Source organism: Hibiscus syriacus, unplaced genomic scaffold (genome assembly GCF_006381635.1).
Source record: "Hibiscus syriacus cultivar Baekdansim isolate YM2019G1 unplaced genomic scaffold, ASM638163v2 tig00116962_pilon, whole genome shotgun sequence".
In the NCBI taxonomy this organism is placed as follows: domain Eukaryota; kingdom Viridiplantae; phylum Streptophyta; class Magnoliopsida; order Malvales; family Malvaceae; genus Hibiscus; species Hibiscus syriacus.
The window spans coordinates 4294452-4321723 of NW_024063488.1; the positions used below are offsets into that span (position 1 = coordinate 4294452).

The 27272-nt window shown below is 34.4% G+C and overlaps 1 pseudogene; it reads left to right on the forward strand.

The window, feature by feature from the left end:
- Nucleotides 1-1895: 1895 nt before the first annotated feature.
- LOC120190598 lies at nucleotides 1896-25416 on the forward strand (annotated as a pseudogene).
- The last annotated feature ends 1856 nt before the right edge of the window (nucleotides 25417-27272 follow it).

The following is a 27272-nucleotide window of genomic DNA, read 5'->3' on the forward strand; positions in this document are numbered from 1 at the left end:
AAGGTTTAAGGACAACAAACTATCTAATGATGGATCATGCTAAGGTAGATAACTATTATTTATTGTTACATACTTATAATAAGAATTGAAACTCAGTTGGTAGAGCACAAGGCTCTTAAACTTGGGGTCGTGGGATCGAGTCTCACGGAGGGCATTCATAATTCGGAGGTCTCATAGGGAAGCTGCTCTCAACCTGGCATTGGGGGCAACCTACTATCCTACCTACCCCTTACCCCATTACATATGGGAATGAGGGAAGATTGATATTCGCTCAAATAGAAAGTCCAATTCATTTTTGTCAAAATTAGATCAAAGTTTTGAGACGATTTTATATGAATACAAAACGTTTAAAGATTTAAGTATTGTTATTAACAAATTAAATATTAATTAAAGGGTGTTTCTTAGTAACAAGTAAATGAATTTAAAATTTTGGATTGAAGAAAATATGTGATGAACCTTATACAAATATATGTATATGGAAAAGATTAGATACCTTAGATTTAAGTATTTGCTAAAAGATACTTAACTCTTAATCTTTTGACATTAAACGCTCGTATCCCTGACATTACTGATGTTCGAGCCCGAAACATTAAGGAATAATAATAATTCATTTATCACTAAGGTTACTGGAGTTCGTGTTAACCCTTGAACTCATATTTCATTACATAGTGACAAAGTCATAATTAAATAATTTGAGCATTAAATACTTCAAATATTTAAAGAAATTTTTTTTAAAAAAAACCATCAAACCTCTATTATCTTATTTTTCATTGTTTGCAAAAAAAAAAAATCACTAACAACCAGTCACTCAATCTATTAAATAAGGTTAGAAAGTTGAATATTGAATTATAAATGAAATAAATTGAATTAGAAAAATTATCGTTACAATATTATGTAACATTTAATAAATTAATTAATTAAATAATTAAATATGGATGATTAATTAATAAAAAATCTCCACGATTTCAGCAATTCAATATGGGAATGGCTAAATTGAAGATTTATTTGGGGTTCGAAGATGACGACGACGAAGAAAAATAGGAGATTAAGGGTTTTTAAACAAAAATTAATAATCTAAATACAATATTTAACTTTTTATTTAAAATTATCACAAAATTTTAATTGTTGATACAATTTTAAAATGCTACATTATTACCTGATTAACAGTTTATAAAAAGATAGACGTCATAGTTTACAAATTGGAAGGTCCATGTGAAATAATTCAGACTAATATAAAAATAAATATCTGTTTTTGAATTAAATTTATAATTAAATAAAATAAATTATCAATCATTAAATATAAATTATTTTTTTATTAAATTTATTAAAAATGCGTAAAATAAGATTAATATGAAATTAATTTAAGTAGATTACTAACTATTAACGTGTAAAATGTTATATAAATTTATAATATTTAAACGTATAAAAAGTTGTAGAATATTAACAATATTCTGATCGATTTAGAATGGATTACTAGAATATAGAATTTGATACAAATTTACCATACTTGGGAAGAAGGCAGTGAACACAAAATTGTATGATACTTGGTTTACTATAAAAGAAATACGAAATGAAGTTGGCGAATGTGTATTTAAGATAAAAAAATAAAAATAAAATAAAGGATGATTTCCCCCCCCCCACTGAAGGGACAAAAAGGTCATTATAGTTATCTCCAATGAGCGATCCACCGTGATTCTCTAATCCTGCCCTTCATCTTTTTTCTGGCCTTTTATACTACTCTCTCCCCCTTAATCTCACTTCATTTCCATGCAACCTTCCTCCTCCTCCTCTCTGTCTCTCTCTAAAAAATCTTTCTCTCTCTTAACTTTTTTTTTCAGAAAAGTTTTTATTATTCCGTATCAATTTTTTCGTTTTTATTGATTAATCTATTAAATTAGATTAGCTCAGTTTTTTTTTTTTGGTTTGGCTCGCGTGAGTCATGACTCGGCGATGCTCGCATTGCAGCAACAACGGCCACAACACCCGCACGTGTCCCACGCGCGGTGGAAGCGGCGGAGTTGGCTGCGGAGGAGTTAAACTGTTCGGCGTCCGTTTGACGGACGGGTCGATAATCAAGAAGAGTGCGAGTATGGGAAATTTGTCGTCAGCGCACTACCATAGCTCGTCATCAGCTGCCGCTTCGCCTAATCTGGGATCTCCTTCATCGGATCATGTCCGTGACTCGAACCACGACCCCGACGGATACCTATCTGATGAGCCCACCGCACACACTTCAGCCAATCCTCGCGGTGAGAGAAAGAAAGGTGATTATTCTGAAACGCCGTATTTTGAGCTGGTTTTGTTACTTCTATAGTTTTATTCTCGTTTTGGGGGATTTTAAGGTTGTTTATTCTAGCTGTTTAATCTTTTTTGCAATTAGTGAGAGAGAACTTAGTATGTTAACGATCACGTTTTCTTTTAAGATTTAGTTTTATTTATTCATTTTCAAATTAAATGAAAAAGGATTATTTAATACTATTAGTATTGTAATTTTCTGCATCGATAAGAATCTTTTTCTTTTACTGGCAACTTTTCTTGGTTTTTAATGAAAAAATTGAGTAAGAAAATTTTGTTGCCAAAATTTCCCTTTTATTTTGTGGGTTTAGAGAACTTTTTGGAGTTCAGCTATGCTAGGAAATGGTCTTCTTTTATTTATTTTTATAAAATTTGTTTATATACCTCGTTCTAAATGATATTAAGAAAGCAGTATGCAGGAAGCACTGATATTTTTAGTATGTTATGTTTGATTTTTTTTAATAACCATGATTAAGTGGGCCGTTTTTGTTTTCCTTGTTTTCGAATAGGCTTGCCTAGTTTTTTCTCATACTTTTAATGCTCGTGTTATGAGTAGTGTGGCCCTTTGGGGACCACATGAATAAGGGATCCTTAGATAATTAGCTGCTTTGTAATAATTGAATGTCTTTTACTTCACCTTGTTTGAACCAGGGTGAAAAGCTAATTTGTCGATTGTGCTGCATGGTTTTAAGACTTGTCTGTGTTTGTGATCTCCACTCATGTCGTAAGTGGCTTATTTGCATTGAATGTATGTGCAGCTGCGTATAATAACCGCATTCTCCGTATATGATATGGAGCTAAAGTGACATTTTGATTTTGGCAAAAAAAGAGTGACATTTTAGACTAAACTGCTTATAATAATATTAGTTCTCAACTAATGTTGCGATGATTTATACTTGCTAATTTCAGTTTCCCTTAAAACTTGGGTTCCTGATAGAATTGTGATCACTGGGCAGAAGAAAGTAGTTTTTGGGTGAGAACTTGGATCCATTTTCAAATTTAGTTGGCCGTCTTTTGTGTTGGTTTTGTTACATGCTTTAAACCTTAGATTAACGACTATGTAACTATCCTTGTTAATTTAGGAAGGAAGGACACTACATGCTGAAGCATGTGTTGGATAAGTTGATTGTTACCTTTTGGCATGTGTTGTTTGAGTGTATAAGTAGCTTCGGAGAATATAGTTGTGGCTTGGAAGAGAGGCTTCAACTGCTTCTTACATCATTATTTTGGGAAATTGGCTTATGCCTGTGAACTTTGAGCAGCGTATTCTGCTAAAATTTGTGGAGCAGACTTTGGTCCAGTCTTTGCAAGAGGATATTGTATAGAAGCTTAATTGCACTCCAATTTGTACAAATATATGATTGGAATTGCGTTGAGTTTCAATTGCAGCAACAATTGATATGCTCTGTAGTTTAAGGTTATTCCATCACATTTTCTTATGTCGTTGCTGTTGAGGCATCCAACCCATATGCCTCCTGCAGTAGAGGTATTTAGGTAACTAGTTTGCATTTGGTTTTCTTTTCAAGTACTTAGTTATATGAATTATTGGTTTTCAGGGCGAGGAATGAATTTCCAAGCAGTCTAAAATATTGTATAGTTGCTGCTTAAACATCAACGGGTAGTTGACCATTTGTACCTTATAACTTTGAGTCAACCAATTTTCCCTCTGTACAAAAAATAAAACTTTGAGTCACCACTAAAAGTGGACAGGACGGGGAATGTTTCATCACTTATTTGATTAACTTGTGTTATGTCAACTAAACTATCGATCCTTGGCTGTGGTTTTGATTGCTTCAGGTGTTCCATGGACTGAAGAGGAACATCGACTCTTTCTAATTGGCCTCCAGAAACTAGGGAAAGGGGACTGGCGGGGAATAGCTCGAAATTTTGTCATGTCAAGAACACCAACTCAGTAGCAAGTCATGCACAGAAGTATTTCATCCGTCAGAGTAATGTTACCGAAGAAAGAGACGTTCAAGCCTTTTCGACATGGTTCCAAATGATATGGTTTGTTTTGCTTCTTTATATATTTTATATCCTAAAATAGTAACACAGCCTATCATGCACATTAGATTTGGCTTGTAACACAGTTTATCTGGTTACCATTAGACGCATTTGTTTTGCTAACAGAGAGCAGCCTATTTTGGCTGTAAGTCGAATTTTGAATCATGTTGTTTTTGTTATAAATTTGGGTTGTCTGCATGATGCCATCTGCTCTAAAGCTAGATTCTATATTTCGTAAACTAGATGTTGACTATTTTCTATCATCAATTCTGGTGTGATTAACATTTATGTTCCTTTGCAGGCCACAGATATACCTGCAGTGCCAGAAGAACAAGTTTTGCTGCCTCCTTCACATGAAGAAGAAGCAGATAATTCAAATTCAACACCTTCATTAAATCTTTCTCTCAACTCTGAATTTGAACAAAGAGAAACTGCAGCACAAGAAACAGTTAAGGGAACCGAAGAAACCATGATGTTATCAAGAGGACCAGCACCTGTAGTCCAAGGTTTCATCTCACCTTACACACCTGTTCCTTACGCATTTTGGCCACCAAATCCAGTCCCTCCCGATGACGGGAAGCTCATAGAGGCATCTAAACATCAAGTACTGAAGCCAATCCCATTGTTTCCAAAGGAACCTGTCAATGTAGATGAACTAGTCGGAATGTCTCATCTTAGTATTGGAGAGACTGCGAATGGGCATATAGAGCCTTCACCGCTATCCTTGAAACTGCTAGGAGAACCATCAAGACAATCAGCATTTCATTCAAATGCAGCAGTTGGGAACACGAACTTGAGCAAGGGCAAAACTGGTGCTATTCAAGCTGTCTGAAAACGGTAGCCAAGGAAAGTGGTCACTCTATTCTAGTTAAAAAGAAAAAATTAATTTTGCATTACCATATTATTACTATTGTTGGGGGAGAGCAAGAAATATCTGGGTGTTTACCATTATGGGTTAAGATTAATTATGGGAAATATTTATTCATCCTAACTTTATACAGGCAATAGGTCTTAATAATCAAATGGATAGTGGCAGTGAATGCCTTGGGTCTTATATCATCAAGTCCTTGTATATTAGGTTTTATTCTTACACTGTTTTTCTCCCTATTTTTTCCTGCGAAATTTTAGGTTCTATCTAACATCAAATTCCGTTATTAGTTATTGTACTATATTAAGTTGTGTATTTCGTATTTGAACCTTAATTTTAATTCTTGAATTTTTAAATTTTAATAATACTTCAAATGATACGAAAATAATATTATTAAATTAAATAAATTTAAAATGATGAAATTCGAACCGTTTACTACAAAGACCCATTATAACTTAATGACACTTGATCTTTATAGAAGAAAAAAAAAATCAGCGAACTTTCACTAATAAAAGCAAATTGTCTCAAGGTCAAGTAATATTCACTTGCTATAATTTTTAATGACAAATGTTTGTATGCTAATGTTAATTCTAACATTTTTAACATTATATATATGAGAGTTGCGATTCACCTACATAATGAAAAATTCTTTAGTTTTACATAGAGATTTAGGATAGTTGGATGAGCGTTAAAAAATGAGTTTATTTTATAAAAAAATATTAATTTCTAAGAGCATAAAACTTGTCATAATTCTAAAACTGGATTCAGATATATTGATTGCTACCCCCTATATGGAATATTTTTTCTTTATATATTATTTATTTTCCTATTTCAGAAATTAACAATTATTCTCTTTCTTGCTGCTGAGGCCTCAATAACTAAATAACTCAATGATTGGCGCATCGTCCCTCCAAAAGAGTAAATTTAAATTCCTTTTCCAAATAAAAATTGAGAAAATAACCTCGGTGACCAAAAATCCCATATAATATACGATTTTAACCAATTTTTTTCGGATTTGCCAAAATGACCAACAAAATCGCAATGCGATCGCTAATTCGCAACGCGATCTCCATTATCGCAAATTCGCGTTGCATTTTTGCAATGCGATAGTTGAAAATCGCGTTGCGATGGTCTACAGTATCGTTGCGATTTTCCCAATTCGCAATGCGAATAAGTAAATCGCAACGCGAATTGGGAAATTCGCAATGCGAATAAGTAAATCGCAACGCGAATTGGGAAAATCGCAATGCGATACTGACTATCGCAATACGATAATAAAAAATCGCAACTAGATACTTACTTTCGCAACGCGATACTGACTTTCGCAACGCGATTTACATAGCGCCATTCGTATTAACGCGTATTTTTTTTTCAAATTCCAAACACGTATTTTTTCTTAATAAATCGAAAAATGAATCGTCCACAGTAATCGCAACTCATAACCTCAAACCCAAAAACACAACACTCAGTCCCATCTCCATCTCTCACTCTCTACGGCGAAATCCGTCCCCATCTCCGAATATTTCCGTCCCCATCGCCGGCGAAATCCCTCACAACCATTCACAGTCAAAAATCCCTCACAATCATTCAGAAATGGAAAATCAACCTCCGAGGGTTAGCTTTTTTTATTTTTATTTTGAAATTTTTGCATTATTTTAGGTTTTTCATATTGAGATTGATGATAAGTTTACTGGTAATTTCAATAATAGATTAACCATTACACTTAGATTTCTTATTAAATTCATTTGATTGATGCCAATACTGCTAAACTGTTCAGCCTGTGAAGTTAGTATTTGTCTTTGCTTTGTCTTTTGGTTGAAGTAATGCAGAAGAAGAATAGTTTCGAGAATGAAAATCGCAACGCGGAAATAACTATCGCAACGAGATAATCGCAACGCGAAACCAAAATCGCATTGCGATTTTCATTTCGCGTTGCGATTTTCATTTCGCGTTGCGATTTTTATTTCGCGGTTGCGATTTTCATTTCGCGTTGCGATTGTCTGGTAGCGATAGTCATTTCGCGTTGCAATTCTCTCGTTGCGATAGTCATTTCCGCGTTGCGATTTTCATTTCAACCAAAAGACAAAAACAGTGTTGCAAATTTTAGTTTCAAGAATAAACTACTATTATGTTTATGTTATGTTTTTGGTATATCTTGACAGTGTAATTTTTGGTATCTAACTTGGTATGTTTATTGTTTTTTTGTAGAAATTTTTTTCGGCTTCATTGACATTAAGGAATAAAGTTAGCCTAGCCACTACAATTGCTTCGAAGCTTTCACCTGCACAAAGAAAATTGTTTGAAGAAACCTGCTTCGGGCCATGGCTGAGAGTACAGCATCCGGGTGGAGATGCTAGTTTGACCCATTTGTGGCTTCAGACCATGACTAGCGATCTACCCGACAGTATACAACGTGGTGAGGAAGAGATATGGTTTCATTTTCCACTGGCGTATACTTGTTTTGGGCGGAAGGAGTTCTGCTTAATCACTGGTCTATGATTCGGACACGATGATGTAGGCCGGTACACTCGTCATATCACCCGCCCATCATGGTTATCCAGGGTTTTTCCTGATGAGTCAATAGAGAAGCCGAACTTACACGTCGACGACATGAAGAAATTGTTTAATAAGAAAGATGGTTTTACTCGGATGAATGACGTCGATGTTGTCCGAGTATGCCTTCTACTACTTTTGTATGCCGGCTTTCTAGGCAGAGAGGCCAGACAACCTATTCCTCAGGAGCTAATATTATTGGTAGAGGACCTAAATGCATGGAATCTGTTTCCGTGGGGTTCGTATATATGGAAAGCTACCTGGACTAAGTTGTCGTCTGCCTTTGATGACCGCAAAAGTTTGCGGGGCGATGGGTCGAAATACACTTTGTCAGGCTTTGTTTGGGCCTTTAAGGTAAGAATTCTATATATAATGTTTTCAAAATTATAATTAATTATTTAACAATTACTAATGTTTGTTATTATATTGTTTGTAGATTTGGATATTCGAGGCTTTCCCCAGCATGCGGACATATGCATTAAAATCCTCAGATGATATTCCTAGGGCTATTTCCTGGAAGAGGAAACGTATGTTGGATTGGGAAGACTTAATACCATATGCGACAATAAATAATGTAAGTTAACACAAATACTATCATATATAAACAAGTTATTAATAGTAGACGTTTAACTTTGTTTTAGTTTTTATATTTTTAGGAGGCCAACACTCCATTAATGAGACTGACACCCACGGAGGCTGAGCTTGCCACTGATTGGTGGCAAGTTAGTCAGCGTTTTTTTGATGGCACGAATGATGAGCAGCCTCCACTTCCTCCACTTCGAGAGCCATCACCTCACCCAGAGCCATCACCTGATCGACCCGACTGTACACCTCTACAAAGAGAGCCATCACCTATCCCGTCACATCATCGAGTCTCTTCTCCACCATCACCTCATGATAGGCGACCGACAAAGATGCCACGACTTCTATCTCCATGTTCTCCACCTCCACGGGATGAGTCAAGGGAGTTACGTGATGAGGTCAATGCCTTGCGTGAGGAGATCGATACTCTACGCGATAACGATGGTGCATGGCATGTGGAGGTGTCTACTTTACGTGGTGAGGTTGCCGCTCTACGTGAGATGGTAGTATCGTTGCATAATGAGGTTCATACTCTACGCAACGAGGTAAGTTTAAGATTTTCCATATTTAACTTGATGATAAATTTACTCGTAATTTCACTTAAATTAACCATTTCACTTAGATTGCTTAGTAAATTTATTCGGTTGCTGCCAAAGCTGCTAAACTTTTTACTTTAACACTGTGAAGTTAGTATTTGTCTTTGTTTTGTCTTTTGGTTGAAAGTTTGAAATATATTTATCTTTGTTTTCACTGTTTAAATATCATGTCTGTTTATTTACTAATATTTGTATTTTTATTTAGCGGACCGATAAGGTGGATGCTTTACGTCGGGTTTTTCTTGCACGACAGAGTTCACGCATCAGACGGCGTGCACGTGCTATTAAGTCTCCGTATACCCCAATAGTGCGAAGACACCGCAAGAAGAAGCCCGACTCGCCTATCATCCCTCAAGATTCCACTCCTATCGTTGAAGAGGCCCCTATCATTCCTCGAGAGTCCCCTCCCACCGTTCAAGAGGCCACTGTCATCGTTGAAGAGGTCCCTCCCACCATTCAAGAGCCCGATTCACATGGCGTCATATGTAGGATTCTTGAGAAACCCTCTGACGTGCCGGACATGATGGATTCAAGTTGGCTCTCGTATGAGTTACCGACCAGTACCATACCGGTATCTGAAGAGGAGAGGAAACAACTACCGGACACAATTCTGGATAACACCCTTTGGGCTAAGACCGCAGTTGATTTTTATCTACATGAGCGAAGCCAGGGTGTTTCACTGACATATGCAAGCTCAATGATGATATCTATTTGTTGCTTGATCGGTCTTGGTGGGGCGTATTATTAGGGGTCGAAGACAATGGCTATTTCGATGGAGGGGTAAGTCTTATATTTTTCTTATATTTCATTTGATTAATTTGTTTAAAAATTAATGTAATTCACTAATATATGTATTTTTTTGTAAAACAACATATCGATGCGTGGGTGTCACGTCTACTAATAATTAGGAAACTTAAGGAAAATAAAAGAAATACACGGTATACAATAATGCCGACGGCTTTTAACGCAGTTCACTTGAAGAATCAACGAGATGAATCATTTGCGTTGGGCAATGGACAAGCTAAACTTTATCCTGCATGGTGGGAGGTCGATAAGGTTAGTGTTTATTTTAGATTGAGTTTAAAGGTATTCATAAATAAGTGCGCAAATGAATGAATTATTACTTATGATTGCATGTGTTTATCCCTGTTTTGGAACGTAACCATTGGCTTCTCGTCGAGCTTCAGATCCCATCCCTTAAGGCAATAGTATATGACAGCATGATAAATTACATATCATTGGCTGATTTAAGAGATATTATTAAGGGATGGAGCTCTTATTTGGCTAAATACTTGGATGCGATAAATTATTGGACTCGTTCTGGAAACAAGAAGCCAAAGAAGCTCAATATTACAGTTAGCAGAGACGAGACCGCACCACAACAAACGAAAGGACCCAGAGGGGATTGTGGTCCTCTCGTATGCTTGGCGTTGGACCGTTTGATCACAGGAAGTATAAAGTATCTACCTCCCACCGATATAGATAGAGCTGCAGTAGGCTTGTGGTTTCGACATTATATGGCTAGATCGATATATACGAGACGCTGCCTACCTGCATCCGCGTTATAAAAATGTCCATAAACAGTTGGTATGTTTATAGGCTTGTGGTTTGAAAATGTTTGGTTAAGTACCTAGAATTCAATAATTTGTTGTTTGTAGGTTTTAGATGTGTAGAAAGTGTTGTTTGAGCAAATGTTTGGTTTATGCAGGTTAATCTCAGAAGTGAGCTGCGTGAAAATGATGGATGGCTGCAAAAGTTGATTCAATAGTAGAAGTGTTATTTTCTCTAATAATTATTGCTTATTTTTTGATTGTTTAATTGATTTGTAAAAGGTGATTTGTAAAAGTTGATTTGTTTAATTGATGTTAACATAATTCTTATTTGTGCTTGTTTAATTGATTGAAATGTAATGATTGATTTTGTTGATTTCAATCTGCATTATGTTGAAGGCAAAAAGTACTATCACAATGCGAAATGAAAATCGCAACGAGAGAATCGCAACGCGAAATTAAATTCGCGTTGCGATAGTAACTTCCGCGTTGCGATGGACATTAAGATGATTGCCTATTAAGTGATAACAACTGGAACAGATCATAGCAATTTTCAAACTCAAGTTACTAATACATGCCTAACTTAAAATGTTAAAAGTTCACACATAAAATCTACATAATACAACGTTTGCATTTAAAAATCACCTAAGTTAACAGTCCCAAAAGGTGAAGCCAGTTGTGATTGGGATTTTAAAGATGATTGCGATTTTGATTGCCTTTTCTTGACACCATATGAGCTTTGGATTTTGATGATGATCCATATTTTGGTAGAGGAAAAGATGATTGTGATGGCACTGGTGATCCACATGTCAACCTTGTATGACCACTTTCCTTGCACCGACTACATGTCGATCTCTTCTTCTCTTCACCCTTAGACGGTATACGATCGTGACTTTTTGGTCGGCCAGATAGCCTTCTGTCCATGGTTGGTGGCAAAACTGTTTGTAAGTCATCTGGTATGTCCCACTCAGAAGGATGTGAAATAGGGTAGACAATCTCGGCATAAGTCTGTCGATATACTTCTGTAGTGTAGCAATCCATAGCGTATGTGCTTGAATCATCTTGGTTTAGATGAAGAGCAACTTTTATAACATGGCCACATGGATAACCAGATGTTTGCCATTTCATACAACTACACGTCCTTGCATTTAGATCGACAAGCCCATTTAAGTTATTATCCAGTACTTCAAACAAAGTGTTTGAACATGGTTCAACTCTCCATGACGTTGACTTCACAACACGTTTCGTTATCTTTTTTTCAGTCCATGGTGTAACACGATGTTCCAATGTTCCTGTAAATTTAAATAAATAATACTTAGTAAAATATATGATAAGTTACGAATTCAAAGAAATAATACCTGCATGGTTTCTTTTCTTGTAGTACCACTGTTGAATAGAGGCTCGAAAAAACTCCATTAACATAGTAATGGGTAATTTCCGGGAATGACGACTTAGAGCGTTCATTGATTCTGCACTATTAGACGTCATGAAACCATATCTTGCTCCAAGTTGATGTACTCTTGACCATCTTTCAAACCCGACATCTTCTAGTGTTTGAGCACACTGAGGCAAAACACGTCTTAAACAGTTTATATGCTTATTGAAATCCACTTCCCGATAAGCCTTTATAGCCTTCCAGTATGTCCATTTGTGCTTTTTTATACCAGCAGACCTTGATTTTAGATTTCTATACAAATGAACACCATAAAGTCCATGAAAAGCATCTGGGAAACACCTTCTAACAGCGTTGTCAATTGAGTTTTCCCTATTGGATATGATTGTCAGATTGCTAATAGGACCTATGCAATCCCTAAGATGCCCCATAAACCATGTCCATGAATCAGAGGTTTCAGATTTGCCAACCCCGTAAGCTATTGGCAATATCCCATTGTTAGCATCCATGGCTACTGCTAATAAGTTTACTCCAAGGTATCGACCTTTCAAATGTGCTCCGTCAACTATAATAACTGGGCGCATGCAAGTAATAAACGAACGAATCTACAAAATAATATACACAAGAAATATAATCATTTAAATTTTAAATGCATGTAACTAACAGAAATGAGTCAACAAAATTATATTGATTTACTAACCGCAACACCAATGGCGATAAACAGCAACTCAAAGCGTCCATCTCTATCTGTTTTGATATGAGTTACCGACCCAGGATTTTTCAGCTTTAAATTGTGACAATAAGCCGACAGTTGGGCAAACGATGCTTCTGGCGACCCCCTCAACAATTCCAAGGCATAACATTTGGCTCTCCAAGCTTGAGAATATGATATACTAATCTTGAACCGAGCATTCATGTCAGTCATAATTTCATGTCCCCGATATACCCTGCCATTCAAAAACATTAACTCAGCCAGAAAACCACCCAACACCTTTTTGTTTGCCTGTCTATGGTGAGGAAAAACTTGGGTTCTTGAACATGTATGTTTATCAATAAAGGTCCTAACTTGAAACATTGCGCAATCTTTTATCCTCTTTGCAATCATACGCCACGTACAGTTTTTGTCAATCGTACACCTTGTTTCGAAACGATATTTGCTTGATTTGTTAACTTTTAGTTGATAGCCATCTTCCACACATTTCGTATACAAAGCTATCTTCAAGTCTTCCTTTGTATCAAAACAATCATCTTTCTTGATACGAATAACTTTTGTGTAACAATCAACTGCTTTCTTTGCCAACTCTTCTTCCGGTAACTGAAGTAATTCTGGCATATTCCAGTTATACTCCCGTGGCATTTTCTTTTCTTCGGGGACTTTTTCTTCTTCTTTTTCTTCTTCAGGATTATATGAATTACAGAATGGATGTTCAACATGTTCATTCACAGTCGTAACTTCCTCCTCATTATCATCAACAACATCTTCCTCGGCAACGGGTGTTTCATCATCAAAATTCGGGTATTGACCAATATCAAAATCATTACACGCAGGGTCTGTTTCTTCTTCTGAAACATCATCAAAATCCGTGTATTGACCAATATCAAAGTCCGGGTATTGACCAAGATCAAATTTCGAATACTGACTAGTACTCACAATTTTTTCTCTTGGCTCATCATCGTCTAATTGGTCAATATGAAAACCGGAATTTGGTGCTGAAAGTTGATTTAGATTTGGATTAGAGAAAGGCTGTGGGTTTTTTGACCCACTTAGTTGATTACTACCCGCTATTGACCCAACAATACTACTTCTAGGTTCAACAACATACAATGTAACATCATCACTTGAAACATTAATGTAAGCAATGAATCGTTCAACATCTTCATTGTCGGTTAACAAATAAACTTTACCATTTCTCTGATAAGATAGCCTAAATCCACTTAGGGGCTCTAAATTCAATTTCTTTGAAACACGTAACGTTAGGGTTTCATAAGTTAACTTCTTTAATGACAATTTTAGTTGAAGATTCATGGGTAAAGGCATATATTGTAAAACATCATGAACATTCTCCCATGACCCTCCAAAACACAAATCTATCCAAACATGATCAACATTAGATGATTTCATGGTTGTAACTAAACAAACGAGATGCGAAACTAAGACCTGTTGCCGGATGGGGAAGGATGTCATTGGATATTGGAACGAATGTCGCCGGAGAGAGTGATAGATGAAGATGGCATGAGTTGCGATTTAGGGATTTAGGTTATGAATTATTGCTGCTGTGTATATATATACACTCAAAATTTGGCTTGCGAAACTAAAACCTGTTGCGAACTTTGAAACTCGCATTGCGATTCTGTATTATCTCGTTGCGAAAGTCAGAATCGCGTTGCGAAAGGCAATCATTTGACCATCGCAATGCGAAATGCAAATCGCAACGATAGAATCGTAATGCGAAATGAAAAAGGCAACGAGGATTAACATGCATAAACTTTTAACAATTATTATTGAATTCTAGGTACTTAACCAAACATTTTCAAACCAAAAGGAGTATATATGTTAACAAAACTTGCATTATGTGTATTTTATGTGTGCACTTTTAACATTTTCAGTTAGGCATGTATTAGTAACTTGAGTTTGAACATTGCTATGATCTGTTCAGTTGTCATCACTTATTAGACATTCATTTGACTATCGCAACGCGAAAATGGCTATCGCAACGCGAAAATGGCTATCGCAACGCGAAAATGGCTATTGCAACGCGAAAATGGTTATCGCAACGAGAAAATCGCAATGCGAAATGAAAATCGCATTGAGATTTTCTCGTTGCGATTTTCATTTCGCATTGCGATTTTCATTTCGCATTGCGATTTTCATTTCGCATTGCGATTTTCTCGTTGCGATAGCCATTTCGCGTTGCGATAGTCTGTTTTGCCTTCAACATAAAGCAGATTGAAAATCAACAATCAACTATTACATTTCAACACAAATTATGTACACATCAATTAAACAAATCAAGATTTACAAATCATCTTTTACAAATCAATTAAACAATAAAAAAATAATAATAATTCTTATTTCTTCATCAATTATTGAATCAATGAATCAACAACTTTGTGACCCCGTACATCCATTTCACGCAGCTCACTTAAGGATTAACCTGCAGAAACCAAACATTTGCTCAAACAAGACTTTCTACACATCTAAAACCTACAAACAGCAAATTATTGAATTCTAGGTACTTAACCAAACATTTTCAAACCAAAAGGAGTATATATGTTAACAAAACTTGCATTTGACTTACCAATTAACAATGGACACTTTCATAACGCGGATGCAAGTAGGCAGCGTCTCGAATATATTGCTCTAGCCATATAATGCCGAAACCACAAGCCTACTGCAGCTCTATCTCTATCGGTGGGAGGTAAAAACTCTGTGCTTCCCGTCGTCAAACGCGCCAAGCAAAGGCATACGAGAGGACCACAATCCCCTCTGGCTCCCGGCGATTGCTGTGGCGCGGTCTCATCTCTGACAACTGTGACATTGAACTTCTTTGGCTTCTTGTGTCCAGAATGACTCCAATACTTAATCCCATCCAAGAATTTAGCCAAATGAGAGCTCCATCCCTTGAAAATATCTCTCAAATCAGACAGTGATATGTAATTGATAATGCTGTCATACACTATTATCTTCAGGGATGGGAGCTGAAGTTGGACGAGAAGCCAGTGACGACGTTCCAAAACAGGGATAAACACCTGCGATCATAAGTAATAATTCATTTATTTGCGCACTTATTTATTAACACCTTTAAAAAATTTAAAAAATTAACACTAACCTTATCGACCTCCCACCATGCAGGATAAAGTTTAGCTTGTCCATTGCCCAACAAAAATGATTCATCTCGTTGATTCTTCAAGTGAACTGCGTGAAAAGCCGTCGGCATTATTGTATATAGCGAATTTTTTTTATTTTTCCTAAGCTTCCTTATTATTAGTAGACGTGACACCTACGCATCGATATGTTGTTTTACAAAAAAATACATATATTAGTGAATTATATTAATTTTTAAACAAATTAATCAAAATCATATATAAGACAAATATAGTCTTACCTCCCCATCCAAATAGCCACTGTCTTCAACCCCTAATAGCACACCCCACCAAGACCGATCAAGCAACAAAACATTTCATCGTTGAGTTTGCTGATGTCAGTGTAACACCCTTGGCTCCGCTCATGTAGATAAAAATCAACTGCGGTCTTAGCCCAAAGGGTATTATCCACAATTGTTTCCGGTAGTTGTCTCATCTCCACTTCAGATACCGGAAGGGTACTAGCCGGTAACTCATACGAGAGCCAACTCTCATCCATCATGTCCGGAATCGGGCTCTGGAATGGTGGGAGGGACCTATTCAACGATGACAGTGGCCTCTTGAACGGTGGGGGGGAATCTTGAGGAGAAAAGGGGCCTCTTGAACGATTGGAGGGGACTTTTGAGGGATGACCGGTGAGTCGGGCTTCTTCTTGCGGAGTCTTCGCACCATTGGGGTGAACGGAGACGTAATAGCACGTCCACGCCGTCTGATGCGTGAACTCCGTCGTGCAAGGAAAACCCGACGTAAAGCATCCACCTTATCGGGCCGCTAAAAAAATTAATACATAAATCAGTAAATAAACAGACATGATATTAAACAAAGACAAATATGTTTCAAACTAGCATTGTATTCACCCAAATCATTATTCTATCATAGTTCACAAAATGCTCAGATAACATTCCAGAAGTAAACACTTATATAAACATTTAAAAGGAAAACATATATAAACATTCCAGAAGAAGAATAGTTTACTTTCGCAACACGAAACTTAAAATCGCAACGCGAAATGACTATCGCAACGTGGAAATGGCTATCGCAATGCGAAATGAAAATCGCAACGACAAAATCGCAACGCGAAATGAAATCGCAACGACAAAATCGCAACGCGAAACACAAATCGCATTGCGATTTTCATTTCGCGTTGCGATTTTGTCGTTGCGATTTCATTTTGCGTTGCGATTTTGTCGTTGCGATTTTTATTTCGCATTGCGATAGCCATTTCCGCGTTGCGATAGTCATTTTCGTGTTGTGAAAGTAAACTATTCTTCTTCTGCAAATTGAAACTTGAATGGATTGCATTACTTCAACCAAAAGACAAAAACAAACCAAAAACAAATACTAACAAAAACAGATTGGCAGCAACCGAATGAATTACGAGTATGAAAAATCTTAAACTTACCTCGTTGCGTAGAGTATGAACCTCATTCTGCAACGATGCTACCATCTCACGTAGAGCGGCTACCTCACCGCGTAATGTAGACACCTCAACACGCCATGCACCATCGTCTTTGCGTAAAGTACCGACCTCCTCACGCAAGGCATTGACCTCATCACGTAACTCCCCTAACTCATCCCGTTGAGGTGGAGGTGGAGAACAGGGAGATAAACGTCGTGGCATCTTTGCCAGTCGCCTATCTTGCGGTGATGGTGGAGAAGAGGCTCGATGATGTGACAGAATAGGTGATGGTTGTCGTTGTGGAGGTGTATAGCCGGGTCGATCAGATGATGGCTCTAGGTGAGGTGATAGCTCTGGGCGAGGTGATGGCTCCCGAAGTGGAGGCTGCTCATCAACCGTTCCATCAAAAAAATGCTTACTAGCTTGCCACCAATCAGTGACAAGCTCAGCTTCCGTGGGTGTCAGCCTCTGTAGAGGAGTGTTGGCCTCCTAACAATATAAAAGCTCAAACAAAGTTAAATGTGTACTAGTAATAACTTGTTTATAAACATATGGTAGTATTTATGTTAACTTACATTATTTATTGTCGTATACCGTAGTAAATCTTCCCATTGCAAGGTTCGTTTCCTCTTCCAGGAAATAGCCCTGGGAATATTATTTGAAGTTTTTATTGCATATGTCTTCATGGCGGGAAAGGCCTCAAATATCCAAATCTACAAACAATATAATAACAAACATTAGTAATTGTTAAATAATTACTTATAATTTTGGAAACATTATATAAAAATTCTTACCTTAAAGGCCCAAATAAAGCCTGTCAAAGTGTATTTGGAACCATCGCCATGCAAACTTTTTCGATCATCCAAGGCAGACGATAACTTATTCCATGTAGCTTTCCATAAATACGAGCCCCACGGAAACAGGTTCCACGCATTTAGGTCTTCTACCAATTTGATTAGATCATTTGGAATAGGTTGTCTGGCCTCTCTGCCTAAAAAGCCGGCATGCAAAAGAATTAGAAGGCATACTCGGACAACGTCGACGTCATCCATCCGAGTAAAACCATCTTTATTATTCAAAAATCTTGTCAGGTCTTCTACGTGTAGACTCGGCCTCTCCAGCTCAGGAAAAACCCGGGATAGCCATGATGGGCGGGTAATGTGTCTAGTGTACCGACCTACATCATCATGTCCGAAGCGTAGACCGGTGATTAAGCAAAACTCCTCCCGCCCAAAACACGTATACGCCGGTGGAAAATCAAACCATATCTCTTCATCACGACGTTGTATAGTCTCTGGTAGATCTCTAGTCATGGTTTGAAGAAACAGGTGTGTCAACATCGCATCTCCACCGGGATGTTGTACTTTCAGCCATGGCCCGAAGCATGTATCCTCAAACATTTTTCTTTGTGCAGGTGAAAGCTTCGACGCAATTGTTTTGGCCAGGCTGACTTTATTTCTCAAGGTCAATTGAGCCGAATAAAAGTTCTACAAAAACAATAAACATACTAAATTAGATATACCAAAAACTACACTGTGAAGATATACCAAAAACAATAATAAACATAAATAATAGTAGTTTATTCTTCAAACTTAAATATGCAACACTGTGAATTTCGTATTTGTCTTTGTTTTTTGGTTGAATTAATGCAATTCATTCAAGTTTCAATTTGCAGAAGAAGAATAATTTCTGAAAATGAAAATCGCAACACGAAAATGACTATCGCAACGAGAGAATCGCAACGCGAAACTAAAATCGCGTTGCGATTTGCATTTCGCGTTGCGATTCTTGGTTGATTTAATAAGCAATCTAAGTGAAATGGTTAATCTATTATTGAAATTACCAGTAAACTTATCATCAATTTCAATATGAAAAACCTAATAATAATGCAAAAATTTCAAAAAGAAAATAATTAAAAAAACTAACCCTCGTTGGTTGATTTGGTTGATTTTCCATTTCTGATTGCGAGAGTGGCTCTGAGAGATTTAGATAGACGGATTTCGCCGGAGATGGGGACGGATTTCGTCGGAGATGGGTGAGAGAGTGAGAGATGGAGATGGGACTGAGTTGTGATTTTAGGTTTTAGGTTATGAGTTGCGATTACGGGATATACTGTGGACAGTTCAGTGTTCCAATATATTTATATTCATGTTTGGAATTTAAAAATAAAATACTTGGCCAGGATACTAATGCCGCTTTGAAAATCGCATTGCGATTATGTATTATCGCGTTGCGAAAGTCAGTATCGCGTTGCGAAAGTAAGTATCTCGTTGCGATTTTTTATTATCGCATTGCGATAGTCAGTATCGCATTGCGATTTTCCCAATTCGCGTTGCGATTTACTTATTCGCATTGCGAATTTCCCAATTCACGTTGCGATTTACTTATTCGCATTGCGAATTGGGAAAATCGCAACGATACTGTAGACCATCGCAACGCGATTTTCAACTATCGCATTGCGAAAATGCAACGCGAATTTGCGATAATGGAGATCGCGTTGCGAATTAGCGATCGCATTGCGATTTTGTTGGTCATTTTGGCAAATCCGGAAAAAATTGGTTAAAATCGTATATTATATGAGATTTTTGGTTAGTGAGGTTATTTTCTCATAAAAATTATACAAACTCAGAAATAAAGCTAATATACTAAATAGGCTTGCTGAACGAAATAATTAAGGTATACATCAAATTTTCATTTTTTACCAATACAAATCTTTGATTCAAATGAAAAATTTACTGCTTTTATTATAATTATAATCAAAATTAATCATATAACATATAAATAAAATTATAATTATGACATAAAATTTTTAAAATCTTATCCTTACCTTCAAATTAAGATTTCAATGATATTCTATTATAATCTTGATATATTTATTCATTGAAGTAGATAATATTTAAAAAAAATAAAATAATTAAAAATAATAAATAATAAAATATTTGAATTCAATAAAATTATGAAATTAAGCAGGGATAAAGTTTAAAGACTTTTTAAAAGATTACATATAATTATACTACATTGATGCCATGATATGATCCTATATGGCAAAAGAAATATGCAATTGATAGCATTTTTTGTTGTGGGGGTACATATGTCGCTCTTCTTTTATCATTATATATAGAGTTCAATTATATTGTTTTTTTATATGTAACATATATTTAAATAAAATAAATGACCATCTAGCTCAGTTGGTAGAGCACAAGATTCTTAACTTTGAGGTCGTGAGATCGAGTCTCATGGAGGGTATTTCATAAAATTTGGAGGTCTCCTACGGAAGCTGCTCTCAACCTAGTGTTGGGGGCAGCCTACTATCTTACCTCCCCCTTACCCCATTACATATGGGAACAAGGGACAACCATATATTTAAATAAAATAATACTTAATATATAGACTGTATAAATTTTAATTAATACATATTTTTTTTATTTTTTTTACAGAAACCTAATAAAATAAAAATAGTTTATTCATACGGTTTTTTAGAGACGATGCACCATCTTTTCTTTTGTTAGTGTTATTTTATCACGTTTGTGAAAAAATGTATTTAAATCTTATTTTTTTTTTATTAAATTAAGGCGATGACAAAGTAATATTTGTTCTAAATACTCTTAATCATTTAACAATGAATATTCAATCACCATTGTAGTCGTTGGTGCTCGAACTCATGACTTCTAAGAACAACAAACAAACTCAATAGTAATGGTAATATAATATTATAAAAGTAGTATATGTTCTAAATAATCTTAACCATTTGAGAATGAACATTTAATCACCCTTGCAGTCGCTAGTGCTCGAACCTGTAACTTTTAAGAACAACAACGAACTCTCGCAACAAATCTTAATTTTCATTAAAAGCCAATTGGAATGGTAATATAAAATTATAAAAGTGTTGAAGTTGAGAATCTATCAAACGAACTCAATAGTTAAGGGAAATATTCTCCTTAGAAATTTTGAATTCGAGTTGTCGCGTCTAGAGGGTGTACGTGCGTTTTCAAGCACTAAGAAAAATTATAAACAAATATAATCTTAAAATCACTTTAGAGTATTTTTTTAAAAAAATATTAAAATTTATTGTTGTGATAGATGGCCAAAAGTAATTGGAAATAGTAATTTTAGGAGTAATTCCATTTATGAGATGAATGGCTTAACCTAATTTAGGTTTACTGAGTATAAATTCTGTCTCATTGATGCCCACTAAACTCTGTTTTTTTGCGGCCAAACCAGACATAAGAGAAGCCCATTTGGGACTTGATTTGTCGTATCTCATTATCATGCCCACCTTATATACAAAAGGAATACTTCTCTTTATAACTAAGGTGAAGAATATTTTTACTATTCTTGTGCACTTATATTTAGCTTCCTCCATATACTTGTCACCATATTTTTCTTTTAAGAATAATCTAGAGAGAGTTATAAACATGACCTACTGCATGTCACCTTAAATCAACTTAGCTTCCTCCTGTTTCTTTCCTGTCGTACCTGATAAATGAAGGAATTCCATGCAAGTCTTACTATAGTACTAGAGGTTATAATTGATTCAATTATTTCACTACTCGTTATAAGTACTAAATTTGAGTCTCACCGAATAGCAAGTACATTTTACTAGTTGGCTTAGTTGCACCCTCATATTCTTTTAGTTCTTTGGTTCTAGACCCACTAGGAGTATTTTCCTTCCTTTCCCTAGAGTCATCCGTCGTCCTCCTCTAAGTAAGATTAGGATTAAATTTAGAATTTGTTAAAAAGAGGTTTGAGTTTCACTAATAATATTGGAGTATGATTTATGAGAAACGTTGAAATTGAGTAACAAAAGTATATAAAAGTAAAAAGAATAATTTATTCCATCTTAAGGAGCATGTATAAAAAACGGTACATGTGTTTATAGAAGTTGAGAAGGGAGAAAATATCTAACATCTTATGTACATGAAGAAAAAGAAGAAGATGCCAATGTGTCAAGACTCAAGAGGGAAAAAACAATAAATAAATTTGATATATATATTTTTTGTTTTGTTTAAACAGAAGCAACACTGGAAAATACTAAAAACTCCAGATTCTGAAGCTCCTTGAGATACCAACTGATGAAATGTGTCCACGTAGATTTGTTTTTACAAAAGAGGTATCCAACGAATTTCTCTACCATAAACCCCTCTTCTTCCAATGCAATTATCACGCAAATTGTTTCTGTCTTTCTTCTCCTTGGTTTTGTTGCTCAAGCTCTAGTCATTATTTCAAATGGAGAGAAACCCTGTGCGGAGGCAGCTTGCAATCATGAGGCAATCCTTGCTTGATCGGGTTTGTTTTCCTTGACATTTTGAAAACGAAAAGAAAACCCCCACTTTAATCGTCCATATCAATGGCATATTTAGGGACATCTGGATGAGCAATTCGTAGAGTTGGAGGAACTCCAAGATGATGCCAACCCAAATTTCGTCGAAGAAGTTGTCAACTTATACTACCGCGATTCTGCCAGATTAATCCATAACATCCACCAGGCGATGTATGTTCAGTTCTCTTCTACTCCTTATATACGTATAAATTGATTAACAATGATAATGTACTAGGTTCTCTTCTACTTCTTAAAGTTTCTGAAATCATAAACAATTACTTCATTAATAAAAAAATAATCCGTTTTCTATAAATAGAAAATAATTCTTAAAGGGGTAGCATGAATCTACTAAATTCAGATTTAAAATACATCAGGCATAAAAGTGAATGTGCATATGACAAAAAAAAAACAAATAATTCCAAGTCGAATTAAAAGTGAGTGTGGATTCAATAAAGCCCATCCCACGTTAAGTTGGGCTTTGAATCAATAAAGTTGCAGAATCTCTTTTATGATTTAGGCTTTTATTGAAGCAGATTGTACATCTCCATCCTTTGTTTGGGTCCGAATTAGTAATAAATTGTTTAAAATATATTTTTATTTAAACTTAATTATAAAACATGTAAATATTGATATTTTATATCTTAATATTTATTAGAAAAACCAGCCTTCAAGTGATGTATTATTAAGCTCTATAGTTTTGTTTTTTTGTTTTTTTAAATTATCATACTAAAAAACGGATAAGTTTATCATGAATGGCATTCATTAAAATGGTAAAATTCATAAATTGTTTTATATTTTTTTAAATTTATTTATTTATTATTTAATTTTTAAAAGTTACAAAATAAACATTAAACTTTCGATTTTGTTAAACAATAGATAGCGACGATTAAAGGTTATTAAGGGTGGTGTAGCACTAAAATAATAATAAAATATCTTATTTAACCCCTTAATTATAACTAAAATCTCATTTAATATTCTTTTAATATTTTTAAGTAATTATTACAAAAAATAAGAATTTTTATAATTTCTTTAAAAATATATAAAACAACAACAACAACACCCTATTCCCATATGTATGGGGTAAGGAGGAGGTAGGGTAGTAGCCTAGTATGTTGCCTCCAACGTCAGGTTGAGGGCAGCTTCCGTGGATGACTCTCGGTAATCAGAAAATTAAAAATAAAGATAAAATGCAATGCATGTATAAATAAATAAATACATAGTTAAACAATCTTCATATGCAGTCTACATATGCACGTCTGTAATGGAAAGTAATCCCTGCAAATAAATCTCTGCTTAAAAAGCTCTGCATATAGACAGAAACGTAAGACCCGACTAAATTTAAAAAGAGGAAACAAGAAGAGAATGATACACATAAGTTAACGGTAGCAAGCAACGAGAAGGAATAAAGTCAAATGTGTTAAAACCTAAACTAAGGCAATACTACTACGCTACCCTAGTTCTAAGCCTTCATAAATTCCAATGACAGAAACTTAAAAAAGTAGAAGTCATGAAAATTATTACAAAGGCATTAAAAGAAGACATAGATGATACATGTGACCCGCACTACTCGGCTACCCTGGTCTTAAGTCTCCATATTTTCCTATTAGAGGTCATGTCTTTGGTAATAGTTAAATCCTTCAAATCAAATCTCAAGCAGTCTTCCCACTTCCGCCTTGGTCGTCCTCTCATTCTAGCACTGTCGACTGTAATCGACTCTACCCTCCTGACCGCATCCGACGGTTGTCGCCTAAGGACATGCCCAAACCACCGTAGTCTTCCCTCCCTCAATTTTTCGGATACATGCACCACCCCCAATGACATCCTAATAGCAGAGTTTGATGTCATGTCCCACAGAGTCATATCACATGCCCATCGAAACATTCTCATTTCTGTGGACTCCATCAAAAATTTCAGTTATCAAATAATGAAATTAATTTTTTTATTAAGTAAAAACTATTTTATAACAAATTACGTATTTAATTGTTACTGTATTTGTGAAGTAAATTTTTTTGTAATTTTTGAGGTCCGAAAATTATATTATCAAACAATAAAATTAAATTTTATTAATGATGTGATTTAAGCATTTAAATTTTATTTTACAAATTTAAATGTAATTTAAAAATCATACAACTATAAAAGTATAATATTATATAAAATAAATTTTAATTTATATGGTATAAATTTAATACTTATAATATGAAATTGAAAAATAATATTTATTTTATTTACATCAATTTTATTTTCAATTAAACAAACTTAATAATAATCATTTTAATTAAAATTAAGAGTAAAAATGAGATTTTAGTTATAATCAATATTCAAATGAGATATTTCTTAATAATTTAACATACCACGTTACCTCTTTAATAATATTTAGTGGTGTTGTATCAATTTTGTAATAAAATCTAAAGTTTAATGGTTATTATACAACTTTTAAAAATTTAATGTTCAAAAAGATAATTCTAACATAGTTAAATGACCATTTGTAAATTTTACCCCACAAATTAATTGATGAATGGCAATAAATGGCATGCATTCTAGTTTTTTATTCTTGATTTGTTTTCAACATGTATAAGACAACGTTAGGCTTGCTCCCGTTTTGCGGACCTTATTGGAGCTGTACCAAACAAACTTTTTCACATTGTCCAAATTAAATTACCCACGTTTTTATTCCCTGAATAAATTATATGTTTAATACCTAATCTATTATTTTGTTCTGATTTGGTACCTGACTTTATTTTTCTCAAAATCATACTTAATGTTTAGTTTATATTTCATTTTCGTACCATGCCGTTTGTAACTGTATTGTACGTGTCATTCTTCATGGGTAAATAATATCATTCATCACTCAATTATATTCTCAATCCTATATTGATCACTAAAGTTTGAACATTTTTAATTTAACTACTCAATTTTCAAATTACTCATGTTTTAATCACTCTAATTTATTTTATTAATATTTTGGTGACATTACATTATTATTATTATTATTATTATTATATTAATATATACATAAAATAAAAAAATTAAATTTAAAATGATACACAAATCCAAAAATTATACCACAAACCCAAAATCACAAACCCCTCACCCCACCCTTGCAACATCACTCTTAACGACCTCTCCAACTCGTCTCTTTCTTTTTTATTTTAATTATCTATTAATAAAATACTAATTAAAAGATGTCATCTCATAAAAATATTAAAAAAATAAATTAGAGTGATGAGAGTAAGAGTAATTTGAAAGTCAAATATTAAATTAAAAAAATTAAACTTCAATGACTAAAATAGGAGTGAGAAGATAATTGAGTGATAAATGGTGTAATTTACCCATAAAAAAACAACGTACGACAATTTAGTTAAGTTTTTAACGGCGGGTACCAAAATGAAACATAATCTAAACGTTAGGTATGATTTTGAAAAAAATAAAATTGAAGTATCAAAATGGAACAATAACAATAGTTTAGATATTAAACATGTAATTTACCCTTATTTCTTTCCCGAATATTTATAAATCTTTTTATATGATCCATCTCTTTCATGTTTAGAGATATTTAAATAAACAAATTTGAATGCAAATCTAATTATGTGGATTAAATAAAATAAAACTTCAATGCATAATCTAACAAGTGGTCATCATTAGTTAAAATAATCGTTGGTGTCGTAACATATGTTAGACCAAGTCATGTGTCATTATCAAGACTTTAATAAAGTCGTATAAATATTTAAAAACAGTATAACTCTTTAGACATTGAGTTAATGTTAATAAATTTTAAAAGTTTTGAGATCTTAACCTTAAATTATATGTTAATTTAATTTAAGTATGATTAAAATTACTAATATAAATGTTAATGCATAATAATTATGAGACATTTTCTTTATTTTAAACTATAATGTTATTATGAAAATAATAAATTATTTTGTTATTCTTAACTTTTAATTATTTTTTTACGATTTCTAAATTAACTAATGATGTCAAATATATTCAAATAATCACTAAAATGTTTATCATAATAAATGTCACGTTAACTATATCAAATAATATTAGTGTAAAATCAAATAATATTTTGATGGGAAGGATGAATTGAGAGAGACGAGTGAAAATAGTCGCCTTCTGAAAACTTTGAATTATCATATGTTTCATTTTTTTTTATTTTTGTATTTCTAATTTTTTTCTATTCCTTAAAATTTTATAAATTTATCCATTCAAAAAATTAAACACAAAATCGTGATTCCGTCTATGTCGACAATTTTTTATCATATGAGACTATTATTTCATACAAGGGAAAAAGGAAAAAGAAACCTACTGAATTTGGCATTGCCCATCTAATTGTTTGTTGGGTAAATTATCTATTTGATCAACTATTCTCATGCTTTTGTTTTAGTATAATTTTGAAAATAATACAATTAAGTGACTAAAAAGAAACACATGGATAAGTGAGTGATCAAATAATTTTTTTTCCTTTTTGTTTCTAATAATTGAAAGGGAGATCCGGGTATGGGTCCGACACGAGAGACCGTAAATAGCACATAATAGCGGCGCATGGAATTGATATGCACAAGGGGAAGCCATTAAAATGAAAGTCATGAATCAATGAATGGAGGGAAGAAAATAGAGGGGAATAGGGGATAGGTGCATACATAACAAAATGGTGGGGTATTTGCCCATTATATTAACCATGTTGACAATGAAATAAACAAGAATACGCATGCATTCTATATGGGTTTTCCCCATATTATAAAACATTTTGATGTTTCTAAACGTTTATTATCTAAATTAATCTTGTCTCATGGCTCATATCACTGTTTATGTTTTATTCTCCCCTAGGAGGGACAAGACTACAACAGC